Here is an 18,899-nt window from a genome sequence, read left to right on the forward strand (position 1 = left end):
CATCAAAGTGGGCTTGAGCCCCTGCCCTTTTTCTTCCTCCAGAGAAAGTGCCCTTTTCCCCCACTTTTTAAATTTTTTATAAATGAATATATATCTACTGCTGTTTGCGCACAGTTTCCCTTTCCAAAAATATATTGATTGAATACAAAATTAAGATATCAGGTCGGGAGATTAGACTGTGAAGTTCCGTAGCCCTCCCTCCCTCCACGTCTCCTGCACAGCGGTGCGGACATCGGCAGTCCCTTCAGACAGACATGCACCTCCCACTTTACTGTCCCATGTTATACCGGCTTTTCTTGGCTTATTTTGAAGGTGACTGGTGATGAACAAATTACTAAACTGTCAGTGCCTCGAGTTTACAGCTAATTAGCTAAAAGACAATAACAAATAATAGTTAACTAAGGTAGGCTACTAGCTAATGGATAAGTTAGCTCAAGGTTTAGCTAAGGCAATTTATCATGGGCATACAGGCTAATGTACTGTACATGCAGTTACCAAGGCATTGCAGGTGAAAAGGATAAAACAAAAAAGCACATCACCTCACAACTTCCCCAGATAGTTGCTTACGTCAAGTCAGTATTTTCCCCTGAAATGTTATGTTTATATGCAGATTAGCTTTAAATCTATAGATTAATTCAGACATGGTAGTAAAACGAACACCATTTATATGTGTTTCTTGGAAGTTTTATTTCCATTAGAGTGAAAGAAAACATGGAAGCAAAATAGACCAAAACAACACATGAAAAAAGGATATTTTTGCCTGTAATGTCCTTAAACAGTAACTTCATCATTTTGATTGTTGGCTGCTCATTTAATAACTATTAATTTTACTAGTTTGTTGTCTGCTCTTGTGCTTAGTCAGGGCCGTCCCTCCCTACAGGCCGATCATGCAGACTGCTTATTTATGCGGCGCATTTAGTGTGGCGCGGCACGGTTTCGCCGCTGCGAGGCTCCACTAGTCCCCCCTCCGTCGACGCTCGCGAAACAGAGGGCCTCATCATATAACTTTGCGTGGGGCCTCATATTGGCCAGGGACGGCCCTGTGCTTAGTGAATACTAAAGAAGACCATTGTCTCTGTGTTAGCTGATTATTTTGTAGAATTCTGTTGAGTATTAAACAATTGCTTGAGTATTAAAATAAATTGGTTAGTAAGTCAGAGATGTGCAACTATATTTAACTTTTTTTTAAAACTTTTTTTTTTATAAATGATTATGGGAAGTGCCCTTTTTCTCACTTGAGCACCCGCCCCCCAAAATGTCTGTGCACATCCCTGGCACCTTCCATAAAGAATGGATGATGATCCCAAATCAGTCTCAACTTCTTCATTCACTTTAAATCTAAATGAAAAACTCCCTGTGTCTTGGATTGATTAATTTTCTCTGCTGCTATTTTCTTTATTAAGTTTGTCTTTTGTTCTACTTTGCTCAAACTGTATTATAATAATTAGTTATTTGAGTACTGTTGTTTTGTTAACTGTTCTATAGTTTTGCTTTAACACTAGAACCGCCAGGGGTCGCTGTAAACCTAAAACCGCCAACGGGTAAAATGTACCCGCTATTAGAATGCATTGATTTTCAAGGTACAATGTTATTTTATTTATCATACTAGAACACAGGGTTAACAGTGAGTTTTGATCGCACAGTGATGAAACTTATACCAACATAATCTGTGGACTCTCAGCTTTCATATGATATATAGTGTGCAGATAGCATGAAGTATAAAATATTGCTAAAAGTGTCTCTCTATCTCTCTCTCAATCTATCTATCTATAACTACACTGTAAAAATTGACCAGCATTTCACTACATTTAACAGTATTATTTTACAGTGACATATTGTAATCAAGGCCCCCTGTAATATCCCAACAAATACATGTAAAAAGGACTGTATCCTTGGATTTCACAGCATTTAACTATTATTTCACAATAAGATACTGCAATCAAAATCCTCTGTAATATCACAACAACATTGTAAACATTGCAAGGATTTCACAGCATTTAATAATCATATTACAGAGAAATATTGTAATAAAAAGCCCCTGTAATATCACAACAACATTGTAAACATTGCAAGGATTTCACAGCATTTAAGAGTATCATATTACAGAGAAATATTGTAATAAAAAGCCCCTGTAATATCACAACAACATTGTAAACATTGCAAGGATTTCACAGCATTTAAGAGTATCATATTACAGAGAAATATTGTAATAAAAAGCCCCTGTAATATCACAACAAAATATCTATAAAACTACAGTAAAATTGGATTTGACATTATTTAACTATTATTTCACAGTAAAGCACTGTACTCAAAATCATCTGTAATAGCACAACCCATTACTGTAAAATTTGAATTGTGCAGCATTGCACATGTGCAGAATAGACTATTCTAACCGGCGTGTGTCCTGCAGCATAGCCTACTTCTCAAACCGTCTGGAAGATTTGAACTGAGACATTCTATACACTGTAAAAAAATATCCTAATTTTACAGGAAATAATTATTTTTTTATAGTAATTATGTTTTTTTAAATAACTTGCAAAATCCCGTAAAATTACAGATATGAACTATAAATTAACAACCCAAAACATTATTTTAAGTATTTTGACAACAACAAATAACATTTATTTCATTTTTTTTTTAAAGTAAATTTACTATATCATATTTACAGTATTTTTGCACTTTCAGAAAATACATGCAGATGTATGTAAAATTTAAATTATTATCTGCAATTAAATATGTAACTCCTCGTAATATAAAAGTGTATTACTATTATAAGACTTTAAGATATTTCTTTGTAATTTTAAGGTACCTACACATGAAACTGTAAAAAAAAAGTGTCAAACATTTTTACATAAATAATTTTCTCAATATTCGATTGAATCCACCACAAACACAAAATATCCAATGTTGAAACAAAAGTAAAAATAAATATGTTTTCATGAAATTCCTAACTTACTATATTGTAAACATCTACAGTTGACAATATCATTAAAAAAAAAAAAAATCATAGAAAGTGGAGAAATCTCTGCAGGGAGGACCAAGGTTTAAAACACACTGTTATTTACTCAACAATAAGTCACAGTTATCCTTGTTTTATTTATGTGTTATGTTGCTGTGTTTTTTTTCCCATTGGTCAATATACAGTAATAAGGGTTAGTTATAGTCTTACATGCAGTATAATGTATGGTTTTCGGATTCTGGCCGACAGCCAGAACTACGGCACTTGAAATGGAATTCAGCCATAACACGGCAGACAAGTCAGGCATGTTTGGAATGAGTCCACAACACTCCTGATTGGTTAATATAAACGTCATCGAAGAAACCTGCCAATGAGAACTGTCTGCGCCTGTCGTTCACATTTGAAACATCCACGTCAGTTTGAGCGGGTCTCCTGTATTTCTGCTGCAGGAGTTTATGGATTAATATCGGGATCGTTTTACATCTACACGTTAAATATGAGCATCGGGACGTCGTCAACAAAGAACAGAAGACTTGAGATCTGGTGAGTCCTGCGACTGTAATGGAGTTAAACATGTATTTAGAATATCCTTAGTTTGTGAATGTTTTATTTTTTATTTAAGGTTATGTTTCTTCTTCTGGTTAGCTGAGTTTCTTCCCGTTATGATTAATAGGTTGTTAAATGTTAAGAAGCCCTGAGATGCTGTTTCTTGCAAGATGTTGCGCCCGGGCTTAACAGGTGGCAGCTAACATTAGTTTACAGCTTATTGCAATGCTGCTGCGCCACCCTCTCGTCTCCAATACGGGATAATTACACATAAACATGCAGCGGGGTGTCACAGTGTTGTCGCCAAGTTTATTGTAAAGTTTCACAGCTTTCTTACAGCGGAATCCAGTTAGTTAATGTTCAGTTATAGTTATAGTTATGTTCTAGTTACAGCTAGCATAGCATAAACGGCTAACCGCTAACGTTTAGCTAACTTGCTAGTTAGCTCTGCTCTATATATTACAAGCTAACATGACTAGCTAATGTCACACTGTGAACTAAAATAGTTTTTGTATTACTACATCATACATGCTTGGTCCAAATCACTGCTAAAATTATAGTATGTATTTTTTTACATGTAAAAAGGACTGTATCCTTGGATTTCACAGCATTTAACTATTATTTCACAATAAAATACTGCAATCAAAATCCTCTGTAATATCACAACAACATTGTAAACATTGCAAGGATTTCACAGCATTTAAGAGTATCATATTACAGAGAAATATTGTATATATATTACAAGCTAACATGACTAGCTAATGTCACACTGTAAACTAAAATAGTTTTTGTATTACTACATCATACATGCTTGGTCCAAATCACTGCTAAAATTATAGTATGTATTTTTTTACATGTAACAAATACATGTAAAAAGGACTGTATCCTTGGATTTCACAGCATTTAACTATTATTTCACAATAAAATACTGCAATCGAAATCCTCTGTAATATCACAACAACATTGTAAACATTGCAAGGATTTCACAGCAGTAGTGAACTACTACACACTGTGAACTAAAATAGTTTTTGTATTACTACATCATACATGCTTGGTCCAAATCACTGCTAAAATTATAGTATGTATTTTTTTTTGCATTTTTATCACACTTGGCCTAAACTATTTTAGTTCATCATTTAAGAACGGGAGAATGAAAATAATGATTTGTGGTAATCAAAAACAAGGCATTTAATTAATACTTTGAATATTAATGACTAAAGGAATAGATTTGAAAATGTATAGTAAAGAAACACTCAGCCATGCATGAAATAACATAGCAAAATAATACGGATCATTTTTTACCCATGTTGTGCCTTAGAAGTGTAGTGATACAAACATGATTTGTATTCAAAAAGTAAGAAAGGAAAAATTAAAATTTGGTGTTGATCCAAAACAGGTTAATTGAGGAATACCTGGAATCCTGAATGATTAAAGTAATTTATTGCAAAGATATTTACAATTAAAACTAATTCGGGTCACTTTTGACGCATGTTGGTTGTATGTTGTGTAACAAAGGGTTAACATGACAGCTGTGATGTTCACTCTTTTGACAGAGCACCAGTGGACAGTAAAGACTATGGAAGAGAAGATGTGATGGCTGTGTGGAAAGCTGCTGACGCCAGCCTGTGTTCCTCATCAGTTTCTCCAGGCAGCACCCAGCTATTCTTCCATCTTGCAGATGAAAAGACTTTGATATGTGAGTAATAACTTGTGTCTAACATAATATTATATGTGGTTTAGTAAAGTATTTAAAAATACCCCACATTGTACATGTACAGGACAATCAGACCTTTTTCAACAAAGATCATCAGACTACGGTGGCCCGGAAGTGCAAGACACCACAGCATTTCAGAAAACACCGCAGCATTTCAGAAAACGCTACAGCATTTCAGAAAACGCTACAGCATTTCAGAAAACACCACAGCATTTCAGAAAACACCGCAGCATTTCAGAAAACGCTACAGCATTTCAGAAAACGCAACAGCATTTCAGAAAAGACAACAGCATTTCAGAAAACACCACAGCATTTCAGAAAACGCCGCAGCATTTCAGAAAACACAACAGCATTTCACAAAACACAACAGCATTTCACAAAACGCCGCAGCATTTCACAAAACGCCGCAGCATTTCAGAAAACACAACAGCATTTCACAAAACACAACAGCATTTCACATTGGACGGAAAGGGTATTCCTTTAGGGAGAACACTTCTTGTTTGTGATTGGACAGAGCCAGCCAGAGAAGCACTGCTGTGATTGGTTGTTTTTGCTGCCAGTCAAGAAATGACACTTCGTGATTGGTCAGCACCCGACAGCGCAACATGTCCCAACACATCAGCCGTTAGCTATTTGCACACACTCAGAGCTCACAGCTCCTCATATCTGTTCAGAAACTGGACAAAAGTTAAACAAGTACAAACCACAGACTGTCTATGTCATGGCGAATACAGTCGCTGCTTTATTTATGTCTGTATGACGCTGTTGTGAGTGTGGACGGAGCAGCTACAGGTTAGTTTAGCCTGATCGATCCGATTCCATTCAGAAAACACGCATTTTAAAAGCTTTTCGCCTGCCGTCTTGTCTGCAGACTTGTCAAAGCATTAATTCATGGTTTTTACTAACCGGTATCAGTATGTAGTTACTTCGGCATCACTTTGAAACGTGTATTACAATTAAATCACGGTCAATATGTTCATTTTGTTGTAGTTGGTATCTCCCATAGGATTTAAATGGAGATACGCCCCGCCCCCTCTCCAGCGCGTCTTGTTTGAATGACAGGAGGAAACACAGCTGACAGCCGCGGTGAAACTCGAGCGATTAGAGCGATGCGAATATTGGGTAGTCTACCATAGTATTTACATGGAGATAAGCCCCTTAAAAACCATGAATTAATAAAGCATTAATTAATGTTTTTTTCGCATCGCTCTAATCGCTCGAGTTTCACCGCAGCTGTCAGTGTTTACTCCTGTCATTCAAACAAGAGGTGCTGGAGAGGGGGCGGATCGATCAGGCTAAACTAACCTGTAGCTGCTCCGTCCACACTCACAACATACAGACATAAATAAAGCAGCGACTGTATTCACCATGACATAGACAGTCTGTGGTTTGTACTTGTTTAACTTTTGTCCAGTTTCTGAACAGATATGAGGAGCTGTGAGCTCTGAGTGCTAACAGCTAACGGTTGATGTGTTGGGACATGTTGGCTGTCGGGTGCTGACCGATCACGAAGCGTCATTTCTTGACTGGCAGCAAAAACAACCAATCACAGCAGTGCTTCTCTGGCTGGCTCTGTCCAATCACAAACAAGAAGTGTTCTCCCTAAAGGAATACCCTTTCCGTCCAATGTGAAATGCTGTTGTGTTTTCTGAAATGCTGTTGTGTTTTCTGAAATGCTGTTGTGTTTTCTGAAATGCTGTTGTGTTTTCTGAAATGCTGTTGCGTTTTCTGAAATGCTGTTGCGTTTTCTGAAATGCTGTGGTGTTTTCTGAAATGCTGTGGTGTCTTGCACTTCCGGGCGTGCGTTTGATTGTTCCCACCCTTACCTCATTTATGGACTAGGTCATGTTAGACAAGCAATCCAGTGGTTAGTTTTAGGGTAAGGGTTTTTTTATTTATTCACTTTAAGAGAAAGGGATTTCAGAAACAAGTCTCACAAGTTTGCCTCGAGGTAACATTAACAAAAGCTAACTGTTGTTAGACTATGTTCCCCCCTTCTAAACTTATGAAATGAATGAGAAAAATATGAACAACTCTTCATAGAGCCACATCCACACAGCTTTAAAGTTGTAGGAAGCTGAAGCATTGCATTCGTGCCAGCGCCTAGTTGTAGTTTCTAAGGTATTAGAAAGTTGTTTTTTCTGGAAGGGGTTTAGCATTTGATCAATTCCCTTGGGATGCCATCAAGAACTGTTTTTACAATCAATAGTGTGTTTAAGTTTCCAACCCTGCTTCAAAGGTCCATCATACAAGATGGGGGATCTATTGGCAGCTGCTGATAATAACATTCATCATTATGGTTTACTAATTGTTGTCTTTTTGTCCTCTAGGTTGCAGTGCCACATCTACAGTAGCGCAGAATGGACAGAGGAAACATGATTGGGCCTCAAGTTTTTTGCAGCCAATATACATTCTCCTACAAACTTGGGATAGGAGGGTGAGTGAACAAGTTATCCATTGGTTGGAACCTACCATTGTTAGACGTACTAAATCCTGCACACTGCTCCTTCAAATGGACAATGTGAACATATGTCGCCATTTTGTAATTTCTGTTATTTTCAGTTGAGAATGTTTCAAAGTAATCTTAAAAAATTAAACTTACTTTTTGTTTATACTGTTTATAAGTAGATGTTTAAATATTAAATGCTGTATTCATTAATGGTTGTATAATTCTACAAATATTTTTATATTTTAAGTTTTAACATTTTTATAGTAATTGTTCCCTACAGAACATTTTGTGCTGTCTTTTTATTGAACGTCTTTGATTGGAAAATGTTAGAAAAAAGCTGTAAAATAACAGTATTCTACCTGTAGAACTTTAGGTTCTGCATTTACTTTTGTGTTTGATCATAAAAATCTAATAAAAAAAATGTAAAAAACAGTTTTTCTCATCAGAACTTTATTTAAGGTATTTGAATGTAACATTTTAAGACAATGGATTTTGAAAAGAGAGGAAACATCTGTAACACTACAATGTTTTCCTGTAAAATCTTTAAGGACAATTCCTGTTTATTAATTGCTTTAGCACTTTATTTCAGTGAAAGTATTTTACTTTAATTTAAGGGTTTTTGTTTGGCAGTTTTCTTTTTTACAGTGTAGCCTATTTGATTTGACCCAACTGGACTCACGGGTGAGATGCTTTTTGTGCATTTTTGCTTGCTGTATGTGGATGACGTGATTAGTCATGTCATCCAATAGTATTTGACAGGAAACCATTGTATGAGTTTCCTCCAGGAAGGACCGGAGCTGGGGAGTACAGTTGTGCACGTCTATCATTGTAAATTGATAGTAAATTGCTGGCTACTCATCTGCATTACTTTCACAGTACACATTGTACATTCACAGTAAATTACTGGCAACTCTTTTGCATTACTTTCACAGTACACATTGTACATTCACAGTAAATTACTGGCAACTCCTGCATTGCTTTCACAATAGAAATGTAAAAGTACAGGCCCTTGTTGTAATGCATGTACAACAAAATGATGTAATTCCCCAGTAACATACTGTAATATCACAGTAATTCCTTAGTCATTGAAGCTGTGAAGTTACAGTATACAGTTTTACCTTTACAATAATGCATTGTAATATCATGGGTGTGATATTACAATACATTGCTGTGAAGACATTCACAGTAAATTGCTGTGAATCTTACTGTGAAAGTCATGCAAAATTTGGCCAAGTATTTATTGTGAATTCACGGTGAATATTTTTACAGTGTATCTATCTATAACTATCTATCTATCTATCTATCTATCTATCTATCTATCTATCTATCTATCTATCTATCTATCTATCTATCTATCTATCTATAAGGAACCGCAGTAAACAACAGGCGTTGCTATAGCAACACGTCATGTTTATGTTTTGCGCGAGATCAATAGCGCGAAAATCACTGCATTTCCTATGAGGTAAATATTACCCGCTGGCTGATATAGGTATAAATGGCAATTTTTTGGGCCATTTTTTCAATCTGACTTCATATTGACCATTTTTAACAACAGAGGGTGCTACATAACACACTTTCAGGAAAAGTCAAGAGCCGCGTTCACACCAAGTACTTTCCTGTACTTAGTTCCGGCACTAAGAGCCCTGGCGCTTTTAACCCCAGGGTACTTAGTACAGATCGCGTTCACACCGGAGTACTTTTCCCTGAGGGAAGATTACAAGTACAGTAGGTGGCGGTAAGCACCTTAAAGTTGTTTGCAACCCGCTACAAAACAAGAGAAGAAGAAAAACTGATACAGGATCTGTTTAATCGCCATGTCGGTTTTCTTTATTGCACTCTCAAGACATAACATTAAATAGAAATATTTTAAATGTAACTAAAGTGTCAGTTGTACATGTCAGTAAACATTGTCAATATAAAATAAAGTGTCAGTTGTACTATATAATAACAGTAATAACAATATAAAATAAACTCCCAGCTGTAGGGAGTCTCAGCAGCAAACCCACCTTTATTATATATCTTCCTGAGACCCACTGCATCCGTCTGCCATAAACACTATGCAAACATACATGTTAGTTTTGGCCCATAGTGGACTCCATGTTGTGTTGTGTGAAATGGGGGGGAATTAAAAGTTTAGGTCAAATAATATTTAAAATGATATAAATTATCATATTTGTGTATGTGCCCCTGCCATTCCCCTACAAGGTTGCAACATTGATGATAAATAAATGACAAATAAAGCTTTGCCAGTTTATAACCGATGAAACATGATGGTATCAGAATAATCACTTACATGTGATGTATAGGATGCTACACAGGTCACAAAAGATAAAGTGTCAGGAGAAATAAGCTTAATCGCCATGTCGGTTTTCTTTATTGCACTCTCAAGACATAACATTAAATAGAACAATTTTAAATGTAAATAAAGTGTCAGTTGTACATGTCAGTAAACATTATATATAAAATAAAGTCATAACAGTAATAACAATATAAAATAAACTGTCCCAGGTGTAGGGATATTCTCAGCAGCATGCACACCTTAGTGCAACGTTGTGTGTCGTGTGTCAGTATTTACAAAAACTATACCAAATAAACTGTTATTAAATGCAGTTTGTCGCTCATCCTGCCGCTGCGCCGACGCTTCCTCATGGCGCAGCGCCCACACTTCATCCTGGTGCTGCTGGCGCTCCATCTGCTGCTTGAACACTTCTGCCTGGCGCTCCATCGAGGTGAGCATCTTGTCCTCCGTTTCCTGGGCCTTGGTGAACAGCACCATCTGATATCCACGCAGCGACTCATTCACCACGGCACGCCGGTCCTCCAACGCCTGGGCGGTGTCAAAGAAATTCGCATCCCGTGTCCGCTTTCCTAAGAGGGGAAAATAAGCAATATACAATATACAAGTTTAGTCGCCATGTAGTTTTACAACATACTAGGAATGTGTTTTTTGTATTTTCACAAATAGAATTAAGGTTTCACAAATCTGAAACTGTGTTATAAAGAATGTTTAGACCCTCTGGGATAATCCAGTCCAAATAAATCGGCTATGCAGCGATTTAAGAGGTTCAAACACGGAGGATTGTTCCTTTTTGAAGAGTGCTTCATGTATGCTTGAACTTTGTTTAATGTTGTTGAGGCAAGTTAAACATAAAATATGATGAATATTATGAAATAAACATGATTGTGAACATCAGTTCGATGCGTAACGTTCTTTCAAGACAAAGTTACAATGTGTGTGTACTGTGTGCTCGGGGCCGGTGTTAGCCTATTATGGCTAGCATGGCTAGCTTGATCTACTGAGCAAATAAAAGTACATCTGAGACCATTATTGTGCAGATTAAAACCCCAGTGCATGTAGTTGATTTTACCTTCGTCGTGGTCGTCATCGTTGGCCACTGAATCCGCCGTTTGTAGTCCTGCCCGAGTTTCTTTATTTTTAGCCGGTGTGCCGTGGGGCTGTGCACATTCCCAGGTCGAGTGAAAGCTACTGAACTGGCTTCAGTGCATTCCCTGGGTCGCGTCCTCTGCGTAGATCTCCAGAAGCGCCGACACCTCCTCATCATTTCTTGATGCTTGCCATAACTGCTTTCAAAAAACAAACACAACGCACGGAGCGTTGTGTTTTTGTAGCGAGGAAAAACAATGGCGGCTCTACACAACATTTTCAGAGTTGTACGGGCGTGGTTTGCAATTCGCCCAGCCAATCAGCACTGGGGCACTTTTGGAGAACTTTTCACCCACAGAAAAGTACGCTCTCTGAGTTGGCTCTAAAAATGGGGGTAAAAGTACCCGAGATTAACTACGATTTTTGGTGTGAACGCGACTCACGGAACTAAAACGCGAAAAGTACGGTGAAAGTACTCCGGTGTGAACGCGGCTAAGGACTGGGAGACTTGAATATTTTATTGAAAAAAAGTTACACACAATCAAAAAACAGCTGCGGGTAAAATGTACCCGTTGGTGGTTCTAGTGTTAAGTTTGTAATTTGTTTGTTTCTAAGTATTTATTTGGAGTGCATTGCTTCTTAAATAAATAGTTCAATATTTATTTGAAATGTGTTTAGCTTGCTGAGAGATGAGAAGATCAATACCAGTCTCATATCTGTTGGTTGGATATCGAGCTGCCAGCTACCAGCTGAGGCTGGTTAGCTTAGCTTAGCATAAAAACTGAAAAGCAGAGAAAAAAAGCTAGCTTTGGTCTATCCAATGGAACAAAAGATCACCTTCAAGCGAATGTGGAGCTCACAATTTAACTTGTTGTATGTCATTTATTTAAAAGCACAATGAAATTATAGGTTTATTGATTGCGGTAAACGTTTTAAGTTGGCCCTCCTCTAGACCCAGTTTAACTATCATTTTGAAACAAGCTTGGTCTTTTAGCATTTTCAGTGTCAGGTCTTTTCACAGCTTCCTCTTGGATTTGTGCTTATAATATGGCACCTGTGTGCTATGTTATTATAGAGGTAAGTGAAGATTTACAGGGATACTCTTTTGTAGAAAACTATATTTCTCAAAAGTGAGCTATTTCTTGAACATCTTATTACTTGGCCATGGAAGGCTAAACGTTTTTGTCCATTCTTCAAACCTTGGAGACTGCAAATAACCCAAAAATCTCTTTAAAAAACAACACTATATTTATTTGTGTTCGATGTATTCTTTAATTCAGTAGAATAACAGGCATGCACATTCTTCTTCACTTAACCCTCCTGTTATCCTTGGGGTCAATTTGACCCCATTCAATGTTTAACGTATCTAAAAAATGGTTCACATTATTTTCTTTGCTTAGTATTTCATGACTTTTCCTAATTTAGTGAGGACTAATGGGTAAACATAAAATGAACATGAAAATCTTTTTTAAATGTCCTGTACGCACTTTGTACGCATCGGTGTTCCTTGGGGTCAATTTGACCCCAGGCTGTTTTAGTAGTATAAAACATATACAAATGTCAATATTTTACACATATTTGTGTTGATTGTGTAGGATGATATTGAGGTGACTATTACATGCAAATGTGTCATTGTAAAAAAAAACTACCCTCTGCTTTAGTTATTGGTCCTTTAACAACATCAATAAGATCTTACTTTAACATTTTATTTCAGTCAGTGAGATTTTATGGCGATTTATATATTTTTCGATAGTCACATAATAGGAATTCTGGATGTATAAAGGGGTCTGTGGGGGGGAAGGTTGGGGTAATGTTTTATTTAAATGATTATTTAGGTAGTTGACTAAGATACCTAAAGCACCAGAGACATACATGTTGGTTAAAATGTGTAATATGATCATTGTCTTGAGTTTTAAACTACTGGGGTCAAATTGACCTCAGAGGATAAAGGGACTAAAGTAAATCTGAGGATAACAGGAGGGTTAAAGACATATATAATCAAACGGTAAGACTAGAGTGTTTGAGGAAGAGTGATCCGAGCAGAGAGCTGGAGTGAGCAGCCAGTGTCTTAAAATATTTAATAGGTGGGTGGGGGGGTTGAGGGCCGCTGTAAGGGGAGCCGCTAAGACACAAGAGAAGGAGTTAGACTGATGCTGACTGAATGAGCCCATTTTGTTCTGGAAGCATGAAAGTAATGACACAATGGAAATGCTTTGATAAGTCACATTACACTAAACCAGAGCCAAATTGATTGCAAAGAGCTCCACCACAATCTATGATAATTTCCCTCTGAGCATCTATCCTCGGCAGGAAGAAGCAATCTCACTGGCTTTGCATTTTCCTCTGATCATTGTCTCCTGGTTCTGCCAAGTAAGGCCATTAGTTCCACAATTACACAGAGCTATTTTCAAGAGTGATTCGACATTTTTTCTCCAGAATGCCTACACATTAAGGGTCAATGAGGCATTATATCAACAGAGCACGTTCTCCATCCATGTTTACGGCGCTGATGGCATTTTACTCACCCCTGAAAACAATGTTGACAGCTTTATGGCTCCATTTAATTAGAGATGCCTTCATAAATCTCAACCTCACGTTAATAATTACAACTGAAAAAGCAACACAAATGGCGGTATCGATCAACAAGCCAAACAGAAGCATTCGTCCCGTAATGCATAGCTGTAGCAAATAGACCATAAATACTGTACATATGCATTTATCTTATCATGTCCGCATTGGCTCATGTACCTGAAGTGGAAAAAAACACAACATAAACAACCATAAACAGCAAATACAATCATGTAAAAGGTGTCAGCTCAGAGACTCTTGGTAACGGCAACAGATTACCTGTTAACTTTTAATTTGCTTCCCTATAGTACTCTCACTCTTGTTGAGGAACTATTTATTTTCACCACCTTTAAAACTTTCACGGCCCCTGTGCGTGAGCTGCTTTAAGCTCTGCCCGCCGGGCTCTGAGATTTGGCAGAGGGACAGAAGAAGTGAAAGTTTGGTCATTTGGCAGAGCTCCTTATTGTGTCCTGCTCTCCTGAACATGCCGTCGGGCACATTCACTCAGTTGAATAAGGACTTAATTATCTGAGTTACAGACTCAGACTGACTGTTTGTTATCACTGTGAACCCCTTATTTTTCCTCTGGGGGACCCCTGGGCCGTCCGGTACACTGACTTGACTCCTCTGTGATTCCACATTTAAATGCACGGCAGCGGGCAGAGTGCAGTCGCCAAAACTGAAGAACTCTGCAGCCTCTCTAAGTTTATTTAACAATTGTGGTGCAATTTTATGTTAGCATTTATATTTATTGCTGTCTGTCTAGCATTCTTGGACATTTCATACTTCAGCATAGGAAGCTGGGTAACATATTGGCATACATTACAGATCACAAACAAAAATGTATTCACTGGCCAGCTAACACAGAGCAACTTGAAACTCTGAAAAATAGTAAAGCATTTCAAGAAAAAAAGCCTTTCAGTTGTTGCAGAGAGTGAGATATGACGATTGATACTATACTCTTGTTGCTGTGCAGTAAATTCGAAGCTACAGCAAGCCGCTAGCTAACTTAGCTTAGCATCAAGACTTGAGATTGTGGAAAAAGTTAGCATGACCTTATCTGAAGTCAACAACATCTGCATTTTCTCATCTTTCGAGGGTGGGTGTGAAGTCATTCAGATATAAATGATTCATCTTAAATGTAAATCGGCTGTGATCGTTCAGTAAGTGATTTCTCACATTAGTCTAAAAGATGAGGCTGGCAGAGTGATGTTTTAGAGGTGCATTAATACATCTTTCAGCAATTTTCTTTCTATGATGATGCGTTTGATAACGCCAAAGGTAAAGAAATATTCAGACAATTCAATTATTCCGTTGTGACCCGAAGTGTAACACAGTGGAACACAGTGGAACATTCCAGCCGCAGAGCCTTCAAGACTTCATTCAGGAGTAATAAACACTGGGATAAGGGTATGCCCTTTTAAGAGGCCGTGCAATAGATGTTGAATGTTCAAAAGTTCAAATGTACCTCCAAAGTGTTCTCTCTTATTATTATTGTGTACTTTATATCACTTCCTGATAATCCTGAATGACTGTCAACTTGTTTAGCCACTTTAAAATCTAAATTAAGAACTCTCCCTGTGTCTTGGATAGATTACTTTTCTCTACCGCAATTTTCTTTATTACATTTGGGTTTACTTCTACTTTGCTCAAACTGAATTATAATTATTAGTTCTTCATGTAATATTTTTTTTGTCTACTTTTCATTAGTATTTATTGACTTATTTTGTACATGAAATATAAAAAAAGTATTGATTTGGGTTGCATTGCTTCTTAAAGAAATAAATCAGCAGCACCTATAAAGTTCCCTACTACACCACTTTGTATCACGTTTAATCCGAATGAAAAACAAAGTGGAAAAACAACACTTTACCCTTTTTACATGGGTTTATGTACTTGACTATTTCTTATCCCATTGACTTTTGGCACAAGAGATATGTGAATGGCATAAAAAACTCCATTAAGATGCCAGCTGACAAAATTACAAAACATTTAGACCTCTACATATCCAACATTTTGCATTTCCATTCACTAGCCTCATTTCCTGTCCATGCTTACAGAATCAACTTGCAGAAAAGCTCAATTATACTACTCTCAATAACACTATTGTGATTTGTTTGCAAACAGGAATACTACACACATTAGTACAGTTTTAATTTGGCCTCTGCTTTCTTTCCTGCCATTGCGTGGAGCCCTTTTTGTATTTTGCATGTGAAACAATATGTTCATTATCCCGGAGGGTGGCAACCGACTGCTGCGCTCTCCCAGTAGCTCGTACGCATGTACACTGCTACTGCTTAATTAGTTGAGAGTGTGCCTGGAGACCCGCTCTGCACTTGACCTTTCTGAGGGTAAGGCAAGCAGCGCATGTTCATCAGACCGCAGGAAACGAGCAGAGGAGAAAGGTTTTCATATTTCGATATACCGATAGTCTTACATGTGTGGCTTTGGTTTGCAGAGAATGCATGGCTCCTTTAAGTCAATCTTTTAGTGGTACATTGAACCCGTCAGTTGTATTACATGAAGCATGACACAGTGTTCCACATCCTGAGAAAATACATGCACCTGCAGAGGAAGTCAATCCAATTTTTTGGGTATATCTTTTAATTTAGAGGAACAGCTTGAAGTATGATACTCGGAGATAGAACATGTTCCATGGAATACCTTGGGGAATAATGACATATTCTAAAGGTGCATTGATGCAGTTAGAGGTTAGCTTAATGAGATTTTCTTTGGAGGGGTTTCTGGCTGCCAAGTTTCAAATCATCTAAAGGGAAGTTGACTCTTCTCATTGTCCATTGGAGAAAAGGAACATCCTCATTATTGTCCATAGCTTTGGCTCATTGCAGGGGCCAAGGAGATATATCCATATAAATACTTTTTACTCTCCTCCAAAAGGAAGAAGTCTTCTTAGAGAAAGTGAACATTCCAGCTTGAATTACATCTGGAAATTCAGCTGACATCAATAGACAAGAAGCAGCAAACTTGGTACATTATGTACAAGAAGCCGATAAATATTGTAAGATATTCTCAGCCTGTGCTGTAGTGGAAATATTTTTATGCTGCAATTTTGAACCAGCCCATAGTTTCTGTGCTTTCTGGGACATTCACAGCAGTTTTTATATTAGATGTCGTCTCCACAATATAGAGATTACCGACACAAACTTGTAAAGTGTATGAAGTTTCAGGGTTGGAGCCTCAGTAGAATCTCAATTGGTTTTCAAGGCAGGAGTTATAAAAGAAAGCTTTAGAGTTCTTGAGAGGAAAACACATATATTAATGGAGCCTCATTATTTCTTGTCATTTAATAGGAGAGAAAAGAAGTGTTCCACAAGGTAATGGATTTTATTGTGTGTTGTTTCTGATGAGTGGCAGAGATGTATTTTACCTCAGAGTCTTGCAAAGTTCATGACATTTCCAACAGCATCTTTGGTATTTACTTTGAAGGTTAGAATGGTCAGACAGCTTTTAGTTACCTGGAGCAAACTTTTGTCCTTTCATAATGAGGAGTTAATACATTATAGTCAATGCGTATTCATTGCCAAGACTGTGTGTGTCCTTGCCTGTGTAGGATACATTGAATGCTGCAAGAAAGCATAAAAAATGAATGAGCACAAGCATTTCGGGGAAAATATTTGCAGACCTTTACCAATTTCCTCTCTGCAACATGTCTTGCATCCATGAATATTCCCCAAAAGGTTCACCTTATATTCCATATGCAGGACTGATAACACATCAAAGTGTTTATTGGGTATCATAAGGTAGCAGCCATGTGGGAGTTTCTTTTTTCAGTGCCATGCCATCAAGCCCAGAGCATTCTTTGGGATAAGTTATAATTATCTGAGCTGAGATAAAGTTGAGCTTATTGCTAAAATGCGGAGTCTGCTATTGGCTCACTAAGTAGCAGGCAGCTGCAGAACGCATTGGCAGGTTCATCAAAAATGTATGGAGAAAATCACAAAGGACAGTTTAAATACTGCTGATGGCTAATGTAATGTAATGTAGAGGAAGAGAACAGTTGGAATGCAAGGGAATATCTAATATTCTTAATAAGGAAGGTCACATTGTCACATTAGTCTAAGTGAGACCAGATATGGCTGCTCAATTCACAGCCCTGCAGCGGGGAATTACACAATGAAAGTAAGACACCTAGAGAAGGAGTCACACCATTTTTTCATACCTTAAATAATGAACGGCCCAAAACACTTCCATTAGGAGAAACGCGCTGCTGCTCCAGAATCAATCCAAAAATAAAAACACGTGCCAAAACACATGCAAATTAGGAAAGATCTTCACCAACTTCACAACACATGTGCAGCATTTAAAAAATATATTTAGCAACTTAAAGAAACATGTGCAGCGCTTACTAAACAAAACGCTGCAAACACAAAATGCTGCAATTAAAAAAATGCAGAAGAAGCAGAAAGAAGCTCAAAACAAGGGGAAACGGAAACGGGGACACTAAAAAGTGATGCACACAGCTGGGATCAGAGCGCTTGTTGACATCCGGGGATTATAATGTTGGCCAACTGTAAGTGTTATGTCAGTACATTTGAAATGACTAGGTTAATTACGTTAGCTAGCTCGCTTACAGCAGATCTACAATAATATCGGAAATAATCATGTGATTACATTTTAAATAAGCAAATAAAACGTATATTTTAGGTACTTTTCCAGTGACAGTCTGTCTACTTGATAATCCCCGGACGTCAACAAGCGCTCCGGTCCCAGCTCTGTGCATCACTTTTTATGCTGCGTTCACACCTGACGCGATGCGAATATTCGCTTCGCTCTAATCACTCTTATCGCATCGCTCTAAACGCTCGAGTTTCACCTCGGCTGTCAGCTGTGTTTACTCGCATCATTCAAACAAGACACGCTGGCTTGGGGGCTACAACTACAACAAAATGAACATATTTTACCGTGATTTAATTGTAATACACGTTTCAAAATGATGCCGAAGTAACAACATACTGATACCGGTTAGTAAAAAACATGAATTAATGCTTTGACAAGTCTGCAGACAGACGGCAGGCGAAAAACCTTTTAAAATGCGTGTTTTCTGAATGGAGATCGGATCGATCAGGCTAAGCTAACGTTGTATATGCTCCATCCACAATCACAACAACGTAATACAGACATAAATAAACCAGCGACTGTATTTGCCATGACACAGACAGTCTGTGGTTTGTACTTGTTTAACTTTTGTCTAGTTTCTGAACATATATGAGGAGCTGTGAGCTCTGAGTGCTAACAGCTAACGGCTGATGTTTTGGTT

The sequence above is a fragment of the Trematomus bernacchii genome, unplaced genomic scaffold, assembly GCF_902827165.1.
Source record: "Trematomus bernacchii unplaced genomic scaffold, fTreBer1.1, whole genome shotgun sequence".
NCBI lineage: Eukaryota > Metazoa > Chordata > Actinopteri > Perciformes > Nototheniidae > Trematomus > Trematomus bernacchii.